Genomic DNA, 8,766 nt, shown 5'->3' with positions numbered 1-8,766 from the left:
ACTGCCCGACGTGCCCCTGCAGCCAGCCAGGGGGAACCCCGTACGGCCCGACGTGCCCCTGCAGCCAGCCCCCGGGAGGGGCAGGCTATGGGACGGCCCTTTAGAAATTAGAAGAAAAATTGCTTTATTCATGGACTGGAAATGTTTTGCACAGAATAGTTTAAAAAATGTTAAGATCGGTGCTGTTTTAATGTAATCAGGCTTCAGAGTAAAATAAGTTGTATGTAACTCGCAAGGAATCAAGAACTACATTATGCTGCCTGGTGTGTAACACAGGAAAAATTACAACTTTGTCATCTGAAGGTTCAAGCCCAAATCTTCACCCAGTGAAAAAAAAACTGAGGTTCTATCGTTATATTCAAAGAGAGCAAATGTAAGTCCTTTACGTCTTATTACCTATATTATAACAGATGTTAACCTCTGTATTTTAACAGGTTCTTCCTACCTGCTGGTTAGAAACCATCTTTTCTCCTGTATGGATTTATTATCTGATGGTGATCGACTTCATATAGATGAAAGCCAGTGATCTAGAATTAGAATAGCTTTAGCAGTTTAACGTTTCCTCAACAGTAACTGCTGATGTTGAAAACAACTAGAACACAATACATACAAGATCATGAAAGTGATTAGGGCCATATGTTTGTGTTTAAGTAGGCTCAGCAAGCTCCTAGGAATAACTAAGCAGATATCTCTTTGGGAAAAAAAATGGAGAACATAGCCAAATCATGACATAAGACACAGGAGATAATCTAAGCTAAAATATAAAATACAAGAGTACTAATGAAGCTTTAAAGGATCATAAAAAGTACAAGACACTAACGTACTCACAGAATTATTAATAATTTTCAGGTAAAAAATTAATAATTAAGGTCATCAAAACAAAATTCTGCGGTATGTGCAGAAGGTGGCTTGAAAACAAGTTTTCTAATATGTGAATGGAACATCTCTAAATACTACTAAAATCTGGGAACAGTGCTTATATTAACTAAAAAATTAAAATAAAATTGGAAGGCCTTAAATTTATAGTACATAGATGAACCTTATGTACATATTTGTATTTGAAAATATATGCCTATATCCACAGAGAAAATAGTATTCCCTCTGATCTGCATACAGTAGAACAGTCTATGTGATATGTCAGAATGAACAATGTTCACTTGTAGTCATAGAAAAAATTAGATCTGTTGCTGGCCATTAATTTCTAAAAGAGCAAAAATGAGATTAGTTGAGTAAAACAATAATAACATAAACAATTTCCTGGACTTTGAATGAAATTCAGAAAACAGTCTTACGCAAGCTATTCACACTAGCAATAACAATAAAATAATTAGACAAGCTCCAAAGTATGATGGAGTATTTTTTGCTCTGCTCCTTCGCTACATCTCTGATCAGTCAAATATAGAGAAATTACAGAAAGAAAGTTTGGCAGAAGACAAAACGAAAATCCATTCTTAAATACATGTTCTCCAAAATGGAAAAGTATTTCTGTAGAAATTGTTAATGTTTTATTTGCATAGCATTAAGACTAATTTTTAGGGCTTTTTTGTTTGTTTGTTTGCTTTTTAACTTGAACTCCAGGTCAAATTGACACTTGAAAACTTTGCTTTCAGGTACAGACTTGAGAGATATTTCAAATAAATGCTGGTGAAAAATGCCATGACAGATTCAACAACAAGAATTTTGCAAAAATAGGATTTTTTGTATGTAAATGTATTCGTTAAAAAAAGATTCAGGCTGATTGTTTTGCAGTAAGCAAGGTCTGTCTTTACTGCTTTTAATTCAAGGGAAGAACTTCAGACTGTTTCAAAATTTGGATCTATATCTACACTTTTGAAACTCAAGGCAGCTGTCAGTTTTCTTATTAAAAAGTACATTCCTCTATTGAGAATTTAATAGTATCTCAGAGCATTGTGAAAGAATGAAAGCATGCAAAATGCTTGCTCAGACACTTCAAACTTACTCCTTGTAACTGCCATGATGTTGTATGTCTAATTTTTTCATATTTTTATGCTTTCATTCTCTGACACTGTAAATACTACTCCCAATAATTCTCCCTTTCAACTTTTTTTGCCTGTTCAGTACAGCTGGTATTACAATGAAAGGTCAGTACAGGCTCAAAATCTCAAAATATCAGATATACACCTCTCATTAAATCTATTTATCCTATCTTCCAGCATTATGCACGGGAGATCTCTGAAACAACCCCTGGAGGGCTTTATCTGATGATGCTTTGCTGGGCAGTGAGGAGCTTTTATTCGCATCAGAGTCTAGAAACTGGAGACACCTTGTTGCATGCAGATAATTGTCGAAAGTAAATGGGAGAGAGAGAGAGAAAAGAGGTAGATAAACTATCTCCCCTTATTTATGAGCATGTAAAGAAGACGATTCTTTACACATGAATGTTTGGCCTAACAAAGCGAATCCCAAAATTTGGTAAAGATTTAAGCCTGTGTAGCTTCACACACATGAGCTTTGGGACACAAGCCTGTTAACATGCAACAAATGAAGCTTTTGCAATTGCACAATATATTCAAACCAAATTGAGAATTCTGAAAAAAGAAACAGCTGAGATATGAATATTTAAAATTTTGCTGCAGCAGTGGACATGTGTAATAACTTTTCAAAGAGATTTTCAGAGGATTTTTTTTAATCCTGTACACACAGCACTTGTCCTAAATACATATTTACACGATGGACTGGAAAAGCTCTTTTAGAAACTGTTCTGGTCTTCTGGGTAAATAATATTCCTTTTAAAACATTATGAAAACATATTTTACTGATACATTAGAATGGCTCTGTTAGACACATCATAAACATTTTTTTAACTATTTAGTGAATATGTTTACAGAAAAGTATCCGGATTGTTTAATCTTCTGTAATTTATTTCTCAATGCAGTTCTTTTGCAATTTTTAGCTCCCTCTTAAAATAAAGCCCAAAGAGTGCTTCTCCCTCCCCTTCTCTCAGTACTATTTGATGTGAAGCTAAGTAGAGGAAATGGTAAAAGAATAATAGTAATTATTATTTTTTGTCGGTACTGATGTTAAAGCACAATATTCTGTACCTTACATTAATGGTTATTGGTTCCTAAAGTTATGGTATTTAAAAACTTGCTAGCCAAATTCTTTTGTCACTCTGGAGAGTTAGAAAAATAGGATGGGATAGTCTTCCCCTCTGTCCCCAAACAGAAAAAATAAAATCCTGACTGAGCTGAGAGAAAGTAGTTGAGAGTTGGACACATCTTTGTGATGGTCCAGAAGTTAATGCTACGACAGTGTTGGTTAAACTGGTTAAGAAGAAAGACAGTCTTGCTTTTTCCATAGAGAAAATATCTTAAACAAATCTGGAACAAAAATGTGAGCATTCATAGGAAGAAAAACACTGAACAAAGCATTTTGTCTCATTTATTTGCTTATTTCTTTCATGAATATTAACTTTTTTCAATTCATCTTTCCCACAAGATGCAGATTGCTGAGAGTTAGCCTTAATAGGCAGCTAAGTCCCACCCACCTCCCACTCACCTTTCCCAAGCAGGATGTGGGAGAGAATCAGAAGAGTAAAACTGAGAAAACTCATGGGATAAGATAAAGACAGTTTAATGGGTAAAACAAAAGCTACGTGCACAAGCAAAGTAAAGTAAGGAATTCATTCTCTGTTTCTCATTGGCAGGCAGATGTACAGCCATTTCCAGAAAATTGAGGCTTCATTATGCAAAATGGTGACTTGGAAAGACAAATGCCTTTACTCTGTGTATCATCTCCTCTCTCTTTCCCTTTAGCTTTTATGGCTGAGCTCTCATGGTATGGGCCAGCCATTGGTCATTTTAGGTCACCTGTCCTGGCTGTGTCCCCTCCCAACTTCTTGTTCCCCTCCAGCCTCCTTGCTGGCTGCTTGAGAAGCAGAAACATCCTTGACTCTGTAAGCACTGCTCAGCAACAACTAAAAGTTGAATCTATTATCAGCCCTTTTTAAATAAAAAACATAAAACATAGCACCATGAGAACTACTGTGAAGAAAATTAGCTTTACCCCAGACAAAACCATCACAAAAAATACACCTGTTTAGACAGAGTTTGAAGCTAAATGCTATCTACTTAAAATCACACACACAAGTACAGAAAGAAAAAAAATAAAATTACTTTCAGGACAGAATTCTGAAAGAGATTAGAAGTAAATATTTAAGTACTCAACATTTGTAATGGCATCACATTTTTTATCAGTTCCAGCTCCATTTAGACACCTACAGAAGAACTAAGATCTTCAAAATGCTCCTTAGCCAACAGTACCCGTAATTATGTTTTATAGTCATTTTCAAAAGCACTCAGTGTTCAAAGAGCTTCTGGAAATCTGGCCCCAGCTGTGAGCAGTGACCCCTTCTGAAAGTCTGTAGGGATCTGGCATGAAGGCATACGGAACATTGCATTTAGTTGAGGGAATCTTAATTACCAAAAACATATTGACAAATTAGAGAGTGTTCAGAGAAGAGAAACAAAAATGGTCAGGGGACCAAAGGAATTTACATATGAGGGAAGATAAAAAGAGCTATATATGTATGGTTCAGCCATGAGGTAATTAAGAGAGGATATATGTTAAGACTCTACAAGTGTTCCTAATCTTTCTTTTGTGGAGAATGTAGAGGAACAAATTAAGTGGGATATGAAGTTATAACAAGAGCACCAAATAAAGAAGATAAGGCAAAAAAAAAAAAAATCTGGATCTTGAAAACAGCACCCTGGCAGGGAAAACAGGCTGTGAAACACTGTCCAAGGGGACAAAGTCCCCATTAGGGTCCTGTGAAAGTTTACAAGTGCCGTACAGCTTTAAATGCTCCAGAGATGCCTGTTCAGATTCCACTTTCAAAATACATAGAAATCTGGGGTAGTTCTGCTGATTGGAAATTACTTTTGAAATAACTGTGCTTGCTCTGATTGGATTAGCATACATTCCTGGAGAGAACCAAAAACTGAGCAAACTGTGCCCAATCTGGTGTTCAACAGGTAGCATACCACGTACTGGCACCAGCACTGAATCACAACGGAGACACAGAGCAACTGGAGGTTAGAAAAAATTAGTTGTACTGAGAAAGAAGCACAAGTATGTACACTAGAGGAACTCACCTATGGGAAAAGTGCAAATGTAAGAAAACAGGTAGAGAGGCCAGTAACTTCAGGGGAAAGCACCCAACTAAAGTTTTTCAAGCTAAATCAGAGCACTTTTCAGAGACTGTCATGTTCCTAAGGCACATTGTATTGTTACTTCAAAAAAAGCAAAAAATTCTGGCGGAGAAATCCAGAGCATACATAATGGCAGATTTTGGTGGAGCACGTAAGACTCAGTGCTATAAAGTGCAGATCAATGCCTTGGATGCAGTGAATCAGGTTTAAGAGAGGTATGACTGAAACAACTGCAGTCATTGCACTTCCTCAGCATAATGCATGGTCAACAATACTTGCAGCCTTTCACCAGGAGGCAAATCTAGCTGTGGATGTGCAGCCACACTTCACATCAATCTCCTTGAAGAGTCTAGAGAAAACTACATTCAGAAAGAGAAAGGGAGATTCTCATTTCTGCCCATAATACTTGAAGCAGGGCTGTTCTTTGAAATGTCCTCTTGTATATTTGCCTCTCAGGCACTAATCCAGCAATGAGAACGGCACAGTGACCCTGAGGCAGGGCAGTGCCATGGGGCATTACTGAGGTTCTGCAAGATGCTGAAGTTGTATGTGTGGCACTTCTAGCAGTGTGTTGGCAATAGCTTTACTTGCATTCATGGAAAAGCAAAGCCAGGTCAGATAAATGTCTGCATTATGCATGATCCACGGAGGAAAAAAAAGTCTAAAGTAATTGAATGGCATATAAAGGTGGACTCAGTATTCAGACTGAGGATCAGATTTTTATTTTTAAGTGTCTTTTGGTGGGAGGACTCTAGCTTCAGCTATTTTGAAAGAATGGAACCTTTATTCTAGATCCAGCTTCAAAAAAGGACAGTTTTGGCAGGGTACTAAAGAAGAAGCTAAGGAGATTAGACAAAATAGATAGATCATAACATTCTGAAGCATTTTTGACAGTGAGTTTTTATTCAGTTCTTCCTCTCCTACCTTGGCAAATTCTATAATCAATACAAATAAATTTTCCTCATCAGAGAATAACCCCAACCCATGGAACCGACTGCTGCACGAGGTCATTGAGTCAGATACTACAGTTAGATTTTAAAAAGGGCTGAATACATTTTATGACCAAACAACATCTGTACAGTCATCCAAGCTAAGATAATGGTGATGAAATTTCATGCTTGAGTGTGTAAAATGATTGCTACATCACTCAGAAAGGATTTTTTTCTTCTCAGGTTGAGGATTACACAATTGAGAAGATACAGTATAGAAAGGTTTCTGGGCTTGAGTTTTTGGTTTTATTATAACTTTCTCCAAAGAGTGAAAGTTCAGCTCATGGACCTTAGAGAGCAATGACTTAACCTGCTGCATCTTCCCTTCTTAAGTATAATGAAGCTCTTAGATGAGATGTTTCATTTCAGGTCCTCCAAGTTTCTTTCCTTCCCTCCATGCTATCTGCTCTCAGATGCACGTAAAATTACTGAAGCAAATCTCAGCAGCTGGTAAGTTTACTAATGCACCTTCCTGACCCTACCGGATAAGAGACAGTGAGTTTGCATGGGAGTGTGGAAAGGTTTGTGCCTGACCTTTGATGCAACAGCTGGCTGCATTTCTCGTGCAACTTACATTTACTGTGCATCTGGCTTCATTTAATTGGAAAACAAAATAAACAAACAAAAAAAATGGATCTTCCATCAACAGTCAGCAACCTAATGATAATTTTGACCGCTCTTTCCTGCTTCCATCAGCTCAATTTCATTTCCAGAGCTTAAGGAAGGAATTAAACAGGGAAAGAGAATATAAGAATATGTATTTAACTAAATATTTCTGTGCTATCTTGGCAGCAGATTTAATTCTCTGGGAGTACATCAGGAAAGAAACTGTGGGGCGGAACGATTGCTGAAACACTTAAAATCTCATTACCACATATCCCCACTTCACCCTGGGAGCCCCTAGCCTGTCCATTATTGTCCTGTCTGTACTTTCTGTGGGACTTTGAAAAGAAAAGGTTCAAAGAGCAAGACTTTCATGCTCCCTTTTCCATGTCAAACACTTTCAACTCCTGATTTCAAAGTGCCACTCGCTTGCTGTTCAAAGGCCTGTGGACACGTAGGGGGTGAGATAGGAGTAAAAGGTTGCACTACAAAGCCTGCTGCATTCAGAGCAATACTCAGCTTGGTGATACAAATGGTAATATAAACTCAAGTACCTATCAATAAAACTGCCAATATGTGAAAGGAGGGTTGGAAAAATTCTAAATGGCCTTTTCCTGCCCCCTGTCCCACACTGCCATCATGTTATTGGTTTGGATGTAAGCCTAATTTATATTTTTGAAGTGTGGCTTTTCCTTCTGTTGCAGTTATGACCAGGGAACCACAGAAGTGGGAGGGAAAGCCAAACACCAAATAAGTTAGCTAAGAATACCAAAAGAAGTTCCTACCAACATCTGAAAAACCTGCCTTGCTCTCGTTGAGTATTCATCTACCTCCCCTTCTCTTTCTGTATCCTTTTCATCTGCCTGCCCACAAGATTTGGAACACCATTAATTGGTCCTCAGGGAGGCTGACAGGCTTGCACTTTTATGACTTGATTCTTTGTATTGTACACATGTGGGCATCTCTCAGGAGATAAACAAAGGGAAAACGTATGGAAAAAGGGGGCAGAATTTGTTTAAGACTAAACACAGAACAAACCACCTCTTCAATTTACTGCTAATATCCTAAATTGCATGAATAATAAATCCTCCCCCTCTCTATTTTCTGTCTTCCACACGTCTCCTTTTCTTAACCTGCTTTTCCTGATCGCTACAGGCTCGTCTTCTGAGGAATTCCACCTCCTATTTGAAATCAAACAGCCTAACTCCTTTTTTTTCTTTGCCCCCCCCTTCAACTCCCCCTTCTCCCTCCCCCTTGCCAACAAAAGAGTGAGGTGGTCTTATGGGAAGATAAAAAGAATAGTTGATCATAAGAACTAACCTGGAGCCAACACCTTGGTCTTTCGTCCCTTCAGCAGTTTCTAAACTCGAAGCACCTGCAGCTAATTCTCATGGCTTCCAGCCTTGGTCTAGGATTCACTGAGAATGAGAGGATTTTTGGCAAAGCTTTCAGCGCTCAGGAAAAATAAGCCTAACATATTCAGACACACAGGCAAGCACAGGCACAAGCACACACCTATGGTTTAGCTTTTTGTATCTGGAAAAAAAAGGAGATGTATGTTATCTCTGTACTACATGGAGGTAACCACCATTTTTAAGAATGTGCAATAGTAACCTTCACTATAAAAGAATACCATGCCAGATATTCCGGCATTTTATTTATTTATTTATTTATTGGGGGGAGGGGGGTTATTTTCCATTTACCAGTAAAATAGACATGAAACATTTTTTCACCAAAACTGGAAGTTTGCAAAGCAATTTCTTGACCAAAATCCTCTTTGCTTTACTTATAGCATCTTTAGTAGAGAGATAAGGATCTATCCTTCTCTGGGATCTGAAAAGCACTGTGAATCTGTAGGGTAGATTCACAACTGGAAGGCAGATCCCTGAGTGCTTTTGTGTACACTGTTGCACCTCCTAAAAATTCAGTTCTTAGTCTTGCACGGTAAAACAACATAGGTAGAATGGGACTTTGGAATCAGAATCTTGATTTTTTTTTTTTTT

The 8,766-nt window shown here is 37.8% G+C and overlaps 1 long non-coding RNA gene across 1 annotated transcript; it reads left to right on the top strand.

The window, feature by feature from the left end:
- Positions 1–9: 9 nt before the first annotated feature.
- Positions 10–8,748, top strand: LOC109367987. Its single transcript, XR_002115617.1, has 3 exons — positions 10–373; positions 2,175–6,610; positions 7,468–8,748. It is a non-coding gene; the product is annotated as an uncharacterized LOC109367987 (long non-coding RNA).
- The last annotated feature ends 18 nt before the right edge of the window (positions 8,749–8,766 follow it).

Source organism: Meleagris gallopavo, chromosome 1, assembly GCF_000146605.3.
Source record: "Meleagris gallopavo isolate NT-WF06-2002-E0010 breed Aviagen turkey brand Nicholas breeding stock chromosome 1, Turkey_5.1, whole genome shotgun sequence".
In the NCBI taxonomy this organism is placed as follows: Eukaryota; Metazoa; Chordata; class Aves; order Galliformes; family Phasianidae; genus Meleagris; species Meleagris gallopavo.
This window is presented reverse-complemented; position numbering and strand designations above follow the sequence as displayed.